Source organism: Lissotriton helveticus, chromosome 9 (genome assembly GCF_964261635.1).
Source record: "Lissotriton helveticus chromosome 9, aLisHel1.1, whole genome shotgun sequence".
Classification (NCBI taxonomy): Eukaryota; Metazoa; Chordata; class Amphibia; order Caudata; family Salamandridae; genus Lissotriton; species Lissotriton helveticus.
This window is the reverse complement of record NC_136070.1, coordinates 448454151-448471104: the sequence shown is the minus strand read 5'-3', so window position 1 is coordinate 448471104 and position 16954 is coordinate 448454151.

Genomic DNA, 16954 nt, shown 5'->3' with positions numbered 1-16954 from the left:
ACCCTCCCCTCTCTCTCCCAGTCCGGCCGCGGTGGCCCTTGACAGTTTCAGGTAGTCCCGTCACATGCTCTTCCGGTCCGGCCACCAACGGTCGGGGGGCCGAGGCCGACGGGATCCGGCTGCAGCCGATAAACCAAGGAACCCGTTCATGGGGCCAGAGCCAGGGGCGTCCGGCCGACATCCACCGGAAGCCCGGCCCGAAGACGGACGGGACACTTCTTCTTTCTTGAATAATGGCTGCGACAACACTGGGGGGGGGATGTCTTGCACATGCCTCCGACCCCCCCCCCTCGTCCTCATCGCCTGGTCCGGCCATAACAAATCTCAAGCGAGACGCCGTGGGGTGCACTGGGAGGGAGAGACGGTGCGAACAGGCCTCTCCCGCCTCCCCAGGTGGAGGCTTCCCAGCTGCACCCTCAGCGCTCCAGGCGCCCGGAAAAGGGTTCTTCCACTGTGGCCATGCTGCAACGTCTCGCCCGGCAGGGTGGAGCCCGTCCGCTCATTTGACCCCGCGATCGCCAGTAGCTACCGAACTCTCAAAATGGCGGTCGACCTGGCAAGAGCGGGCCCAGCATAAAGAAATGGCCCGGTCACTGGTTGACTCCACCACCGTAGTCCTCCACGACCTTGAAGATTCTAGAGGAGCCACGGGAGTCTCCGACCCCCGATGGGGAATGACTGCCATGATCGCCCGTGGAGTGACGAAACTGTATCCGCGGGACGTCGGCGCTCCCATGCTGGCGCCAGCCTCACTTTGAATTACTAGAATCCTGCAGACCTCAGTTCCGGTGAAAGCACAGTGTGACCCGGTAGGAAAAATTGTTGCACCCCCTCCCCTTTTTGACTGATAGTTCAAACCACCGATCCTTTCCTTTGCCCTATTAACGGAACTTTGGACTGCCTCCCCCTCTTTTACATTTTCTAGAGAAAACAAAACATTAACCACTACATTAGCATAGCAGTTGACACCAGAACTGTTTTCAAATTGAAAACCAACAACATCTTCAACAGAATCCTTTTTGTTTCTGCTGTGACCCTGCTACAGCACAGGCATTGTCCCCAGCAGTAATTCTGCAATGCCGGTAAGAATAGCTGTGGTGCCTACTGGACTCACTCACCCCCGCGGCGCCCCACGCCGTTATTTGCTGGGCGGCAACTTACTAGACATCACTTTCGTGCCATCTAGATTTCAGCGCGTTCTGCTGCCTTGGAACTATTCGCACAACAGACTGCTACTGACGACCCACCCCCAGGCAACATCTTCTGAATTTTCATAATTTGAAAGAACTAGTAACATGTCCTCATCAGGAATTCAAAAGAAATTGCCACGGTCTCTTCGTTGTTTAAATGTTTTTACTGTTTTTGTTTTGTTGTATATAGTTATATGTTATTAAAGTTTTATATTCCTACTACTTTGTTGGAGTGCTATATATTTTTAATGTGACACATAATTGTAAAAACTTTGATGTACAAAGAGTCATTCCTGGAATCTTCCGCTTCAGGCTTGGTCCCCTCCCCAATCACAATACAGGATGGTTTTCAGATAGTAGGAACACGTGTGGTGTGACGGATCTCATCGGGTGTGGGCCTTGATCTACTATAACTCCTTTGAAGAGGGGTGATTCTTTACAGCTGGAGCCATAAACTACATCTGCAGGGCTAGCTGATAGCCTGGACAATCGGACACAGAGGAAGAGGAGTGTCAGAGGGTGCGGTAGTGAATAGGGCGAAAGGGAGGTGTCGGGCGGGCACAGAGTGTGATTCTCAGGGAAGAGCAGCGCAGATGGGGGGAGGTTTATTGCCCATGCATAAGACAGAGAGTGGGGGTGACCAGTGCCTGGGGAAGATGCTTGCGAGGGTGGGGAGCCATGCTACGAATCGACAGCGTGCAGAGAGTGGGTCTGGTCAAGGCATCTAAAATGGCTGCCGTGCACGACAAAAGTGGGGCATTTCAAAAAAGGCAAGATGGCGCAAACAATGTTTTTCAACACTTCCTCATTTCCTTCGAATCGAACGTTAACAGACGTTGGTGCATATTACCAAAGTTAAGCGATATTTATCGCTAACGATGCTTACCAACGAATTTTTTACCGCTAAGCATCGTCAGAAATTATCGAAGATAAACCTTGCTATTATCAAGGTTTATCGCAAATGCGATAATAAACGGCCGCAATGCATGAATATCGCTAAAAAGTCAGCGATATTCATGCATTACCGAGCTAATGCTCTTAGCCATGTTATCCACCTCCCATTGGATAACATGGCTAAGAACTGCTCAGGGCAGGTGTTACTTTTTGGAGATATTCGCGCTTAGCGCGAATATCTCCAAAAGTTGGTAATAGGAGATAGATATCTTGCATGTTGTAATGCAAATTATTGTGGTATATGGAACTCATACCATAATCTCTCAGGAAAGCAGAAACTGATCCTTTTGGGACCGCCTGAAAAGGCCTAGGGGATGAGGGGTACTCTACTTTGCCCCCTTTTCACGTTCCGAACTATTTTATTTTACTATCTTCTGTAATTACACAAAATAGCAGCGATAAGATGCATCGGAGACACACAGTGAGAGAAAGGAGGCCGGAGATGAAGAAGAGATGTCAAATACACATTGGAGATAATATAGTGGCAGAAGGGAAGTAAATATGAGTAAACTTACCATGTAACATAAAAATGTTGCACTCTATACTATAAGTCTCATTTTATACTACAATCACTTCGCTACAACCTCATAAATTAAAAATAAAAATGAATAATGTCTCAAACAATTTTTGATTTCTAAATATAAATTTATTCTTCAGAATTTTCTAAATTTGAAAGAACTAGTAACATGTCCTAATCAGCAATTTCCTCATGAAAAGTCTGCAATGATGATTCTTGTAACTCTATGGTCTCCAAACATTCGATAAATTCGCCATCAACAGATTGATCAAAAAAATCATTCAAGTCATCTCCTCCTTGTGACAATATTTCATTATTGGTGCTGTCAATTTCAATCAATGTAGTGGAATCATTCAAGTCATCTCCTCCTTGTGACAATATTTCATTATTGGTGCTGTCAATTTCAATCAATGTAGTGGAATCATTCAAGTCATCTCCTCCTTGTGACAATATTTCATTATTGGTGCTGTCCATTTCAATCAATCTAATGGAATCATACAAGTCATCTCCTCCTTGTGACAATATTTCATTATTGGTGCTCTCAATTTCAATCAATGTAGTGGAATCATTCAAGTCATCTCCTCCTTGTGACAATATTTCATTATTGGTGCTGTCCATTTCAATCAATCTAATGGAATCATACAAGTCATCTCCTCCTTGTGACAATATTTCATTATTGGTGCTCTCAATTTCAATCAATGTAGTGGACAATTCAAAAGAAATTGCCACGGTCTCTTCATTGTGAGCCATTTTATTTTGAAATTGCTTGCTGTAAATTGCAGAAAAAAATAATCACTTTCATTTATCGTTTTTAGTAATACATAATATAAAACTAACTTTATCAAGTATTTAGTATAACAGAAGGACTGCAAATAAATAACAGAAAACATTTTTCAAATTATCTTCAAGTGTACAACATAGTTCCCCTTACAAATTAACAACTCACCTTTTTAAAAGTAGGAGAAGTGTTAGTACTGTGTAAATCAAACACCAGAAATTCACCACCAAAAATTCCTCACAAATGTACCTCAGACAGTAGTATCACAAAATGGCTGTGGTTTCCTCTCATTTGACATATATACATAACCAATTAACTTTCATCACACACAAATACAAAACCAAAGTAACATTTTAATTGGTTCTAAATTTCAACACTTTCAAATGTGTTTTCCCCATGCAATTTTCCATAGGACATTTACATACGTCTACAGCCTGAATGGCTGAACGGAATTACACCAAACTTGGCAAAATGGTACATCAAACCTAAGAGGTCAGGAAGGATCTACTATGCCCCCTTATGGTCATTTCCCCCTTCGCTTTGGCCTCCTCTTATCTCTCGATCCTACCGAGAGACAAGATGGCGGCCGCTACGGACTGTTTGGAATGTTGACAGACGCCGGAGAACCAATCAGCTTCGCAAAGCTCCGTAACGCGAAAACTACGTGAAGCGGAGCGCTGTTACAGATATATATCTTTTTTTGAACGTTAATTTCTCAAAATCCACTGGAGCACATATATTGAGACCTAGCAAAGGCACATCGGGCTACCAGTCCCTAATATTTTGCCAAGTTTCGTGCAAATCCATTCAGCCGTTCGATTATTGACATTTAGATACGTCTACAGCCTGAATGGCTGAACGGAATTACACCAAACTTGGCAAAATGGTACATCAAACCTAAGAGGTCAGGGAGGATCTACTATGCCCCCTTATCGTCATTTGCCCCTTCCCTTTCGCCTCCTCTTGTCTCTCGATCCTACCGAGAGACAAGATGGCGGCCGCTATGGACTGTTTGGAATGTTGACAGACGCCGGAGAACCAATCAGCTTCGCTTCACAAAGCTCCGTTGCGCGAAAAGTACGCGAACTGGAGCGCTGCCCGGTCCGCTGTTACAGATATATATCTTTTTTTAAACGTTAATTTCTCAAAATCCACTGGAGCACATATATTGAGACCTACAAAAGGCACATCGGGCTACCAGTCCCTACAATTTTGCCAAGTTTCGTGCAAATCCATTCAGCCGTTCGGGCTAAAAGTGAGGCCAACCGCCCTATGGAAAACTCAATGTTAAAAACACGTTTTGGGACCCCCCTTTTTTCTCGACCCCCCCTGGACGAACCCCCCCCCCAATTTTCAGGGGCTGCTCAGAAACAAAATGTGCCATTTTCCTGAAAATTTCAGCCAATTCCGTCCACAAACGCCAAAGTTATTAGACATAGAATTTTCAAAAAACCCATAGAGAAAAAATCCTAACTATATATACCTACTGGCGACCGCCAGTAGGTAATATATATATATATATATATATATATATATATATATATATATATATATATATATATATATATATATATATATTCACTGAAAAACATAGGTTTCAGACATGTTACAGTTAGGAATTAGCATTTAAAAAACCTTAGAGATTCACTGAAAAAACCATAGGTTTCAGAGGTGTTATAGTTAGCTGGACATTTCACTCATACAAAACCATTGAAATTCCTCCGTTTTAGTTAGTTGTACTAACTATAACCCACGCGCACGCAATCCACTGCTGATGATGTCACACATTACATCATTCATGACATGGTCAGTGACATCACTGATGACATCTCAAATGACATCAATGGTGACATCACAATTCTCCTTGTTGTGGCTTGTTACACCAATTGGAGGATGGTGCAGCATTCACACACATGTCCAGATTTATGATTTTTGATAAAACTGGAGATGTGTCTTGTTCTATGAGTGTTCTGTGCAAACACACACATCAACACCTATAGAACGCCTTTTCAACACAAAGTGGTGTGTATGATGAGATTATATTTACATGGAAAAGAAAAGGTATAGTGTGTTTTCCTCTCTTTGTAAATATTAAAGACAGTTTATGGCTAGGTCAATTCTTGTTATAGGAGTAATAAGTAGAAAAATGTCAGTACTACTAACAGAGAACAAGATAAATGTACTTAAGTTTTGGGAAACTTATAGGACATGTTTATATATTACTGAAGGGAAGGGATGGGGCCTAATGTGACATGTGCAAAGACACCCAGTGATATTTCTTTTAATTCTGAAATTCCCTGGCCCTACAAGACTACCATATCTTTCTATTGTATACCATACCATTTGTGTTGCAGACAGGTGCTCTGAAGCTGTGTCCTATTTGATACCTGTCTGCAAAGGAATTCTCTGGCACATATCTACTCCATCCTTCTTCCCTTATTTCACCTGTGTGCAAACACAGGCCATTGTGCATTTTCAGACTTACTTAAACTTACCTCAGCAGTAATACATCTACGCTACACATTTTATTCATTTGTTTTTTATAATGTAAAATATAGTAAATTCTATATTTAAGAATTAGGATTTGTAAAAGAAAATAAAAAATTGTTATAACATGTAATAATACATTTTTAACAGCACAGCATAATTTTAACATTTTACAAAGTAATTTCTTTGCCTTTTTTGCTGTTCTCAGAATATATTGACTTTCACTAGAAACAGTGATTTCTATCAAACTCATCACATAACAGCGGGCTAAAAAAACACAATATATTGGATTGTTTAAAAAAAACAGCAATCCATCCTTAGTAAAATACTGTATAATACAAATCACACATATATAAAATGGTTACTGCTAAGAAAATGTTATAACTTACATTTATAAACACTGTAAATGTTGTTAGTTAAAAATATACACCGAGACAATGTGCTAGAAAAAGTCCATAATTCAAACATATACCTTTCCATAAAGCCAAATGGTACTTTTGCACTCCTTTTTATGTAAATTGTCCAATGGTAATACTTTTAAATCATAATAATAAATTCCTCAGAGGCTGAATTATCTTCCTAAAACTTTGGATTTAAAAATATTAGGTAGGAATTTGGTAATTCGCTAGGCAAACGTTGTTTGAAAACCAACTGAGCATCATTACATAGGGCCAGGTGTAGGTAATCCCAGATTACGATTCTTAAATACCGAATCATACCGATTCGTAATTTTAAGAACTGGCAATCGGGATGTAGGTAATTTTACCGATTTAATTACCGAATCGGTATGATTCGGTAATTACCGAATCGGTATTTACCGATTCGGTAATTGCCATTCATTCCTATGGGCCTGGAGGCCCATAGGAATGAATGTCAATTACAGAATCGGTAAATACCGATTCGGTAATTGGGGGAAACATTGAAGGGTGGCAGGTTGTCACTTTGACACCCTGTTGCACCCCTCAATTGTGCATGGGTGCACATGTTGCAGACATACATGCCCGTAGGGCATGTATGTTTGCAACATGGCACTGTTTCAAAAACAAAAGAAATGCTTTTTAAAGGGTTTTCATAATTTACCACCAACTTCTAGTTGGTGGTAAATTAAGAATTCTTAAACCCCTGTAGCACTGATTTCAGTGCTACCTACATGTAAAAATACAGATTCGGTAATTATACCGATTCGGTATTTTACCGATTCTATAAAATTACCGCATCTGTATTTTAACATGCCCCTACATCCCAAACTCCAAATACTGATCGGTAACGGCTGAAATCGGCCGTTACCGACCGGTATTTGCCTTCTTACATCTGGCCCATAGTGTCCAGCCTTTGTCACATTTTAGATAGGTAGTGTAATGTCCAGATGTTGTAGAAGGACCATCATGGAAAATTATTGCTACTGCTACAAAAGTCCTTCCTGATATTGATAGTTGAGTAGCCACAAAATGTTTTATTAAAGTGTCCAATTTTCTTCCGTCAGCTGTACAACGTTGCATCATTAAAATTATATATTGTCCACATCTTTGTAAAAAGTATGTTGATAACATTTCTGATTGGCAGTGGCTACACTCCATGTTTTGATTTGCAGCTTTAACTAATTTATTGAAAGACACTGATTTACAGTCCGGTAATATCAAAAATAGAAATCTTTCAGTGTCCACATTAGTGCTACATATATACATACAATTTTCGCAATAATGTTCCCATTTATAACAAAGGCCAAAAATATTTTCTATTTCTACACCTTCATTTTCCAATACGGTAAGCATATACATTAGAAATGCCTGAGCATCTTGTTGGATATTTTGCGTAAATTGTGAAGAACCAGAACATACATCCAAAAGATTACGAACATCAGAAATGCTTTGTATTAGTTCTCAATTTTTCATAAACAGAATGCAACAAGGAACAAAATCTTTTTTACCGAGTCTCTATAATTTGCTGTTGCAAACCTTCAAGAAAAAAAACAACATTGACCACTACATTAGCATACCAGTTGACAACTGAACTATTTTCAAATTGATAACCAACAATCTCTTCAACAGTGTCCTTTTTCTTTTTGCTTGCAATCACATTATCTTGTTTTTTTCCCTTTTCTACACCTTCAGTACAGAGGTTCTCATATCTTCTTTTTCGACCAACCATACGCTTTTCAAATACAGGCTATTGACCTAAATTGGGAGCATATGTTCTTCTTAACCTATTATACTCTTTTACACAGTTTGCATCTGCAGTAACCTTTGTGTAATCAAAATCAATCAAAAACAATCCAGATAATGTTCTGACTCGAGACAAAGCAACATATGCCATACCCTTTTTAAACACAGTATTTCCAATGTTCACCAAAGCAATGTCAACACTTAAACCTTGAGATTTATGAATAGTCACTGCATATGCCAGAGAAACTGGAAACTGTTTTCTCCGGACATATAAATCTTAAACAAGCAAAAAATGAACTGAACAACAACCAATTTGTTTAACTTCTTCAATCTGATCAAATTGAATTTTTAAGAATTGAATACCATCTTTATTTTGATAATTAACAAAATCCACAACTTTGCCCATGGCTCCATTAACTAAACCTTTTTCTACGTCCAAATTATGCCTTAAAATGACTCGACAGTTTCTACATGCATATAGATTATTTTCTAAACCAGCAGTTTTACACATTGATTTTTCTAAAGAATCCAATTTTGTCTTCAATATTTCTGTCAAAATAATAGTGAGTCCTTCATGCTCTATTTTATCGATGGCTTCCATTTTTATTATTTCTTCATTTTCCAGTTTCAAAAGTTGTTCGTTGAATATAGAACACTCACGCAGTGTTGGCATTAAGCAGATTACAGATTTGTTTTCTGCTATTTTCATGCATATTTTCTCAGGAACTACATTTTCATTTGGAAACAAATTGGAAAGTAATCCACTCTGCAAAGCTTGTTTGCCATGTTCTGTCAGTAGTCCAATTCTTATATCTTGGAGAATTGTTCCATAATCAACATCATTTGCCTGTCGCATATTTGTAATGAGTTCTTTGTATTCAAAATATGACCAAATGTTCACATTTCCAACACTACCAAGAGATTTTCTGGTGTGTTCATGCGCAAGTGTTTTAAATACTGGTTGTCCTTTTACAGGAGTCAGTTGCAGTAGATCTCCAAAAACTATGACGTGTTTTCCTCCAAATAACATGTCGTACTCTGTTTTAAGAATTTGCTGCATTCTTAAATGCACAAAGGCAAGCATTAAGTTTGATACCATGCTTACCTCATCAATAATGAGAAGTTTCATTTTCTTCAAGACTCTTGAAACTTCACAACAAGCTTCTCCAGATAGCTTGTGGTATTCCAATTTGTTTTCATGCTCTACTGTTAGCATTAGTAAACGATGTAAAGTAATTCCTTTAATGTTGTGTGCTGCCAACCCAGTTGGAGCAGTGACAACACAAGACAAATGCGACTCAGTTGTTTTCTGTAGATAACTTGTAATTACTTTAATTAAAAAACGTTTTCCTGTTCCAGCTTGTTCACTCACATATATTTGGATAGGTTGAAATGACATGCATGAGCACTCTTTCTTTTCATTAAGTAATCCATGGTCAATCTGTTGTCTCACTTGCTGACATATTTGTTTCTGTTCTACATTTAGTTGTTCTTCCAAGTTTGCTAAATCAATAACATCTTCTTGAGCTTGATGCATTGCTGTTTCCAGCTCATTTATGGTGATTGCTGCTTCATTTTTAACAATTGGTTCTCCTAGTGGGTCTTGACTCAGCGCAGCAGAACTTTGACTGTCTTGAGAACTGTCTCTAGCAATCTTAGCTGCAATTGTAGCTTCTTGATCAATTTCATCGTTCAACATTTTCACATAATTTTCAAAAGCACTGCATTGTATGCTATCTTTACAAGCATTAAAGGAATCTTCATAGCTCTGGAAATCTCCAAGTAATTCCAGTTCTGAACGCCATGGTTTGAACAGTTGTAAAAGGGCTTAATAGTAAAATTCCCTTTTATCAGCAGTGTCGCAACTCAGCTTTCTGTGATTAATCAAATTTCCTTTCATTTGTTTCACCAAACATCCTTCTGAACCAATGGCTCCATATTTTCCATCAATGATGTTCTCTGTAGTATTCCGTTTAAAAGTGTAGTTTTGCAGAACTTCATAGGGACACATGTTCTCAAGATGATGACTTCTGTTTGGGTAATATGTGTCCAACATATTCGTTTTCAAAATATCTGTACTTTCTGGATCTTTTTCTGCTAAATATTCAATTTCTTGTACAGATTTCAGTACTAGATTTCGCATTGCTGCAAGACCTAGACTCACCCAAATGATTCTTCTAGATTTGGAGTATAGACTTGCAGATGATAACCGATCTGAGGATTCATATGCTCCAATTTCTTGATGGTGTCAGGGCTCACCGATGCACCTACCTGAGTATTAGATCATAAACTACAATTCCCATGGGCCTGTGGGGTTTGACTACAACTCCCACGATCCTTGCTGGCCAACTGGATATAGCGCAGCATGCCCGTGAGGACGGCGTACTTGATTCTGATCATGCGAGCAAGAGCGGCTGCTCTCGACCTTCTGGACTGTTCCTGTGTTTCGTTGCAGAAGGAGGATCGGCGTCCAGAGTGTGGTGTTGATCTGGTACTGTTCTCTGTGTCTGTGTATTCAGAGCGGGTAGCTCTAGTAACAGTCGCAGGTCTGTTTTGTTTTCATTTCCTTGTTTAGTTTTGGCACATTCATTTCTAACAGTGCTCACTCGGGTTGTGAGCGCCTCAGCTGCTTCTGTTTATAATTTGGGAGCGTTCTGTTCTGGCGCCGGTGGCGGAGTGTAGGGGGAATAATCTCCGCATTACCATCACGAAGATATGGCATACACTTTTATGATTTGTGGAATATAAGTACCAAAGCGGATGGCAGTGGTAGTGTACCACGCCCTACCGTGTTTGGGTTAAGTGATCTTGTTGTACTGGAGTATCATTCATTATACTAGCCATTGCAGATGAGGAAATCTGTTATCAGTTAGTGAAAAGAAAAGACCCTTTTCTTGTTGGGTAGAACAAGTGTTTTGCTCGTTTATTTTTCCTGGGTTCCGGAAGACTGACGGCTGCCTATTTATTCACTTGGCACCAAGGTGTATTTATTTCCGGATTTCGTTTAAGCTTAGGGGGTATGTATTTCATATTCACACTGCATACGAATAGGCATTGTTGCTGCTGAATGTTTTGTAGTAACGAATGTCCTTGAATTCTTTAGGAATAGAAGGTGCTCTGTGAAAGACCACTGCATGGATGAAGATAATGCTAAAATAGCACAGGTGACCTCTATTTCCCTTAGCGAGAATATAATGAAAGTAGGATTTACATACTGTATTACCTGCTGTGTATTTTGTTTTACAGCTTCATTTTCCCTGCATCCCCCTTCCTTTCCCTTCCCTTTTTTTTCCCCTTTGGGGTTTTTTCCCTCACCGTATCACTTGAACACCCTGTGATTATACATTCGGGGTGTTCAGGAGGTCCGGAGGTGGAGCTTTGTTACTGTGGACGGATCCTGCAGAGTGGAATCCTGACAGATGGGATAACATCTTCAAACTGAAACTGTATAATTTCTTACTTAGAGTCTTTTCGTGAGAAATCTCTTCCCACATTTCTTTCAATTCCGTCTTTTCTGATTTTGTAATATAGGATGTTACATATCGAGCAACAGCAATGGAATTGTCCGCAACATACTGAATTTCCATGTTAGCACCCACATGGACAAAATTACTGGGTTGTAGTCATTTATGCATTTTGACTCTTCATTTCTTCTTAAGGTGTAGGTATTTTTGGGAGACTTTCTTGTGATGGTATGTCGCAAAGATGACATAAAACTGTTTACTCTTCCTTTGGAAATTACAGGACGTGGAAATACAAAACAACATTTGGTGTAGAACTTATCATTAGATTTGTACTTTCATCGACAGTATTTTCCACATCGTTGGCTTTGGAATCGTAAGACTTGTGCTCTTAAGTTGTTTTCTTCTGTGCTTTTGGGTACAGCACAGGTTGCATATTGTTCAATAAAAGTCAAAACAGTATCATCCACATCTGTTCCAAATTTGGGGGCGTCCTTAATCTATAACAGCATATGTATATGAGGAGCACCTCTTGCTTGATACTTCTTTCTCCAAAAGAAATCTACAACTTCTCCAAGAGGAGGATTAATTGTATTGTTGATAAAAGACATCATAGCTTCAAATCTATGATTGAAATACCTGCATACATTACCAGGATCCAAAGAGCACAATTCCCCAGGTGTCTTGTAATAAATATTTTTTATATTGCAATTTGTCTCTCGAAGAAATTCAAGCGTACTCAGCACAGCTTAGGGTAAGGAACCGTGTAGGAGTTCCTAAGTTCCATACCATACATTTCAGTTCTCCATGACGAACCAATATTCATTAGTCCCACGCTGACATGCCATCAGATTAATGAGCTGAGATTCTAAATGATCATCTCTAGGTGCACTTTATCCATAAAATCTTTTGCAGATGTATTCCAGTTTTTAAAATGTGATTGACTGCATATGAAAGTCCAGACAAGTCACTCTCAAACAAAAGAAGAAATATATAAGGAATACATTGTCGAAATCTTGGATCTTCTGCATATAATCTTGTTATCCGATATTCAGATGCTGGAATCTGCACAAACCATTCATCATATCATCCTCCTTTTCCAGTTGGGAATATCTGCGGAAAACAACGAGCTTCTAAGCTCTCTTCCCATACACTCATGGGACTTCCTTTTGCTTTTTTCATTTGGAACAGCTAAATAGTGTTGCCCATCACTTCTTTCGAATGAAGTGGATGCACACTGTAATGTTCATAGACTTCTTCACATCTTAACATGTCCACTTTTTCAATTTGTCCACTTGATGTTTCAGTATCTTCTGCTAAAACTATTTCCTCTTCTCCCACATACACATTTCTATAGTACTCATTGTTTTTTTATCAGATACAATGTTGCCTTTTGCACTTTCCTAACATCCACTAACTCCTGCCAGATTTTCTGATTCTTAGTTGGCACACCAATAACAAGAATAAATAGCGGTTCACTTTCTACACTGCCTACACCAATAGTTTCAATATTTTTCTTTAAATCTAATGGTAAATACACAACTTTTCCTTGTAATCCTCTTTGTAAATCTGAAGGAGGCAATTTACCTGTTTTAGGCTCTATACAAACAATAGCCTGAAACGGGTGCACACATTGAATGAGAATAGAGTCATAGGTGTTTAAATCTATCCATTCTGGAGGAATAGCAACTAACTCTAAATTATTATGCACAGCTCCAGCGGGCATTTTATTCTCATCTAATTTGTTATAACAATATTTGCAAATATACTGATCAGAACCCAAATCAAAACAATTCTTTACCAACAAATAAGTTGCAAATTCCTTCCACTTATCATTATTTTCTTTTTCACTTTTTAAATAAAGATCAACACTCCGAGTCTGATTTTTATAGTGAGTTCCCCGACAACAAATACAAGAAAAATTTGGCCTTTCACCTGATATCACCTTAAACTTTGTAAGTTCACTTTCAAACTTTTTTGTACAACTATGTTCAACATTCTCTACAACATTTTCTTCTGTTAATGTCTGAGTTTATTCACTCTCTTGTTCAGGACCAAAGTAACAAAACTCAATATCATCACAAACCTTTTTCACACCTGATACTGACCCACGCAAAAGAGCACTCTTCAACTCAGTTAACTTTAATGCTGGACTTTTTGCATAATACAATCTTCTCACTAACTACCGCATTTTAGTATGATGTACTGACAACATCCTGAAATGGTGAAAAACACTTTGACATACTTTCCTAGAAAGACAAGCCAGAGAATGACCATGCAAACCAGTATTTCTTCTCACTCTGCAAGGGTCTAGTCCTTGCAACACCTTAATCTTTTGTTTAACACTTTTTTTACTATATGCTTGTAAGAAATTGCGTAATTTATCAATAGATTCTTGTCGTACACTACAAATACTAAGGCAATCCCAAGTGTACACAGGGGCTGTAGGACGTCTGCCTAGAACTTATTTTCTCTTTCTCAATTGGACAACCATTTCTAACCTCATAAGCTCAACCACTGGTGTCAACTGCATGCATCAAATCATTGGTCTGAAAATAACTCTCTTCGTTAAAAAAAGGTTCAGAACTTGAACTGTGTTTCCATTCCCCTAAACAAAATCACAAAAATTACTTCTGTTAATTACTCATTTCTTCTTACTTTTGGCCTTCATTAAAGGGATTGGTTTATCTAGTGATCAAATTCTGTTTAATACTAAAATGAATGGTTTCCTTTTTACTTCAAAAGCCTTTTCAACAATGGATTCAATATGCTTCTTCGTTTTACAAAATAGTGTTTTCTTTTTATATTTCTTCGTATCTTTCATCAAATTATGTACTACTCTGTTGTAAAAATATTTTTGGGTGGATTTCTTTATACTGATTTTCTCTTCTTTTACCATACATTGTGTCCTTTGACTGTCCATTTGATTTTTTTTCCTTTCCTAATATTTTGACTATTTTTTCTAGTTGAAGCATTGTCAGTAGTTTCAGCATTCTGTACATTCTGTCTGGCCCTACAAACATTTTTAATAAATTGCTTTGTGGTCTTACCAGAAGATTTTATCTTTTTAGCCACATTATGTTGGACATCCAATACTTGTGATTGAGTTTTCTTCAAGTAACTGTCCTTGTTCTGTTCTTTCCTTTGTCTTATTTTCTCCGGCATGCTAACTTTAGTTTAATGATGATAAATAATATCTGCAAAAAAGAATCATAAATAAATGTATATTAATAACTTTATAAATTATGCTTTTCTATTACTATACAAACACATTTTATATAAATTCTGACTAAGAAATTGTAGGCCTGAAGCACAAGTGTGAAATTGGTTAGACCACTACATGCATACTACATAGGAGTTTGAAGCACTGCGTGCCCAAAAGCCTGGCTCACTGCATGAGTACATGTACTTATATGTCTGCAAACACATCAACCAACCAAACCATTCTCTCTCAATTTTCCTAAATGGACACTGACTCACAGTGTGATTCTAGACAAATAACAGTATCCCTTGCACTTCACTGAAAGGATTACTACATGCTACTGAAAGAGTCACTATGGGATTGTAAGAGCAGTCACAGGGTGTGTACTGGAGTGTATGGATACTAACTGGGGAATTGTAGGCCTGAATCAACATCGGCTGTGGGAGATAGGTGTCAGAGGCAAGGCCCTATCTTGGTTTGAGAATGATCTATGTCTCTGCTCTGTCTCTCAGCGCTACCGTTCGTTAGAGCATATTTCACACAATTTGCAGGGAACCTCCGTGAGGAAACGGAACAACCTCTCTGGCTCATTCCTACAGTTTCAGGAAAGACTGTCGGCAGCGGTACTACTCCGGACGGAGGAAGCCGCGCTGGTCTTATTTTCATTGTGCTTAGTAATTGCTTTAGTTGTTTGGACAGCGTGTTGATCCCCCGAGAGGTGGAGCGCTGAGCAAGGCAGTTAGGTTTTGATTGCCATGTCCTCCGATAACTGCGCAGCGGAGTTTAACGCTGCTGCGGGACCTTGTTATTGCCGCCATTCTCGCCGCCCACACAGCCCACGCCCCTTTTTGAGAGTAGGCCCACATGATTTTTAATACTTTGAGTGTCACAAATAACTTGTTTATTTCACCTACTTACTTATTTACTTTGCCCAGGGCGCCCCCTCGTTCTTAATTAAACCGCGCAGCGGAGTTTAACGCTGCTGCGGGACCTTGTTATTGCCGCCATTCCCGCCGCCCACACAGCCCACGCCCCTTTTCGAGAGGCCACACCCCCCATCGCCACTTTCTTTCCTCTATAAAAATGTGCATATTCCGGTCGCGCAGCAGGCGCGCCGATTGTGCGCCGAAGGCGCGCCTAAGGCGGGCCCGTCTGTGCCCGGCCACGCCCGGCCGGGACACAGCATTATGCGCGATCTATAACATATACCTCTGAACAACTGCGCTCCTTTAAAAAGAACTGGCCGTTGAATCCCGCTATACTGTCCTATGCTCAAAAGCTTGGCATCGCTTCTCCCACGCCCATCACGCCCTCCCCCTCCTCTCCTCCCACTACTGCCCTCCTTCTCAACACGAGATCAGCCGTCAAGCACCAGATTGAAATATTTGACCTTTTGGATTCTAATTCCCCAGACCTTCTGTTCTTAACCAAAACCTGGTATAGACCTGACTCCCTGCCTAGCGTCCTGGCCTCCCTCCCGCCCCACTACTCCATGCTCCGCGCTGATCGGCCTGAGACCAGAGCAGGAGGTGGGGTAGCCCTGATTGCTCGCAAGGGTCTTCATTTTCAGACACTGGTTTCGCCCATACTACCAGCAGCCGACTGCCTTGTAGTACGATCCACCTTCCTTAAGACCCCAATTACATGCGTATTAACGTATCGACCACCTCAGCCATCCCCTGGCTTTCTCTCTGCCTTTCCGAACTTACTGGCCACCCTGGTAGTCAATAGTGCGTCTGTCCTTGTTCTGGGAGATTTTAACTTTTGGCCTACTGACCCTGCTGAGGACACTATCTCTAAAGACTTCACTCAATTGCTCCTCAGCCTCAACTTCACTCAGCACGTTCAAGGCCCCACCCACATCCGGGGCCATATCCTTGATCAGATCTGGACACTCAACATTCCGATTTCCACACCTACTATCTCGCCCTGTCCCTGGTCGGATCATTCCTTGCTTGCTTCTTCCCTGGATTTGAGCCATAAAACATCACTTTCTTTCCCCAAAAACACCTGGGCTAGGAATTGGCATAAAGTCGATATCCCTTCTCTCTGTAACTCGTTAGCTGCTACCTGCCCAGATCTCTCGGGCTCGGACCCTCATTCCCAGGCTACCACCTTAGATCGCTGGCTCACCAAAGCCTGCAACCCAGTGGCCCCCCTGAAGCGGATTACCATCAACCGCGCCCATAATGCCAACAAGTGG